The 2,391-nt window shown below is 41.3% G+C and overlaps 1 non-coding gene across 1 annotated transcript; it reads left to right on the top strand.

Moving 5' to 3' along the window:
• Nucleotides 1–661: 661 nt before the first annotated feature.
• Nucleotides 662–736, top strand: Trnas-cga. The gene has a single exon. It is a non-coding gene; the product is annotated as a tRNA-Ser (tRNA).
• Nucleotides 737–2,391: the final 1,655 nt, after the last annotated feature.

Below are 2,391 nucleotides of genomic sequence, written 5' to 3'. Positions count from 1 at the left end.
TCAGTGCCGTTTGTAAAAATATTTACAATGGCTCATGACAATAGGGACCCCACTGGTAATCCATCTTCTTTTAAATAAAATTCATTATTTAATTCGAAGTAATTTTGTTCTGTTATGAGCTTTATTAATGTGAGAATTTCATCTATCTCTTCAATATCTGTTTTCAGGTTCTTAGCTATGATTTCTGATATCTTCTGAATTTCTGATATAGATGGAAGAAATAAAATACAGTGCAGCAAGAATAGGCTGTTTTTATTTACAAAATGAATATTTCTGTACTTGCTGCAGAGGATGGCCAAGCAAGCATTCCCCGGTGGTCGAACCACCCAAACTCGCAAAAGCAATCAACACTTCGACACATGATTCAACACAGTGCCACTCAACAAAGAAAACTACCAAAAAGGGGTTGACATAATAATGAAGATACCTCAAAACAATCCAGAATGAGATTTTCACTCTGCAGCGGAGTGTGCGCTGATATGAAACTTCCTGGCAGATTAAAACTGTGTGCCCGACCGAGACTCGAACTCGGGTCTCCGCAATATCCTTTCTTTCAGGAGTGCTAGTTCTGCTTGGTTCGCAGGAGAGCTTCTGTAAAGTTTGGAAGGTAGGAGACGAGGTACTGGCAGAAGTAAAGCTGTGAGTACCGGGCGTGAGTCGTGCTTCGGTAGCTCAGTTGGTAGAGCACTTGCCCGCGAAAGGCAAAGGTCCCGAGTTCGAGTCTCGGTCGGGCGCACAGTTTTAATCTGCCAGGAAGTTTCACCTCAAAACAATGTTTACGGTAGTAACATAATTACAAAGCTAAACAACAAAATAAAAAAAGCAGAAAGCACAAAACTATTGCCAACATCACGACAGAACCAAACACAATCACAAACACCCAGCACCATAACAACTACACAGAATAATCAGGACAATGTAAGAGAAAACACAAGATGGTACACAGTGACGTACGAACACAAACTCCTACATAAAATCATCAACATTTTCAAAACACTGAGAATAAAGATGGCATACACAGAAAACAATTCTATCCAAGAATACACCCCAAAACTGCAAAAAACAGAGACATATACCAAAAAGCAGGTATATATAGATTACCGTGTAACATGTGTGATGGCAGATACATAGGACAAAAAGGCAGAACATTTGATGTCAGATACAAAGAACTTACGAGGTTCTGGAAGTATGGGGCAAGCCACTCCACATTCGCAGAACACATAATAGAACACAGCCACAAACTAACCACTCGAGAAGAAGACATGACAGAATTAGAACCAACAATAAAAAACACCTCTTAACCATGCAAGAAGATTATCCCATACAGAAAACCAGACCTGAAAAGTACCACTTGGGAAACAACTCACTGTTTATATTAACAGATAAAATAATAGAGTAACACTACAACAGAGTACAATAATAATAATAATAATGATAATAATTAATAATGATATCATTCACCCCTTTCCATTCACTTGTACATGAAGCTCTCCACAAAACATGTAAATCAGAACTCAAATCAGCTGAACACCAAAACTTTACACCATCTCTGACAGCTGTTATGTTCATATTTAACATTTTACAAGTCGCGCTGAATTACCACAAACAGCCCCACGCCACACACACACACACACACACACACACACACACACACACAGAGAGAGAGAGAGAGAGAGAGAGAGAGAGAGAGAGAGAGAGAGAGAGAGAGAAATTACATCTACATTTATACTCCGCAAGCCACCCAACGGTGTGTGGCGGAGGGCACTTTACGTGCCACTGTCATTACCTCCCTTTCCTGTTCCAGTCGCGTATGGTTCGCGGGAAGAACGACTGTCTGAAAGCCTCCGTGCGCGCTCTAATCTCTCTAATTTTACATTCGTGATCTCCTCGGTAGGTATAAGCAGGGGGAAGCAATATATTCGATAACTCATCCAGAAACGCACCCTCTCGAAACCTGGCGAGCAAGCTACTCCGCGATGCAGAGCGCCTCTCTTGCAGAGTCTGCCACTTGAGTTCGTTAAACATCTCCGCAACGCTATCACGGTTACCAAATAACCCTGTGACGAAACGCGCCGCTCTTCTTTGGATCTGCTTTATCTCCTCCGTCAAACCGATCTGGTACGGATCCCACACTGATGAGTAATACTCAAGTATAGGTCTAACGAGTGTTTTTGTAAGCCACCTCCTTTGTTGATGGACTACATTTTCTAAGCACTCTCCCAATGAATCTCAACCTGGTACCCGCCTTACCAACAATTAATTTTATATGATCATTCCACTTCAAATCGTTCCGCACGCATACTCCCAGATATTGTACAGAAGTAACTGCTACCAGTGTTTGTTCCGCTATCATATAATCATACAATAAAGGATCCTTCTTTCTATGTATTC

The sequence above is a fragment of the Schistocerca americana genome, chromosome 1, assembly GCF_021461395.2.
Source record: "Schistocerca americana isolate TAMUIC-IGC-003095 chromosome 1, iqSchAmer2.1, whole genome shotgun sequence".
In the NCBI taxonomy this organism is placed as follows: Eukaryota; Metazoa; Arthropoda; class Insecta; order Orthoptera; family Acrididae; genus Schistocerca; species Schistocerca americana.
Note: the sequence above shows the minus strand (reverse complement) of the source record. Positions and strands in the feature narration are given on the sequence as shown.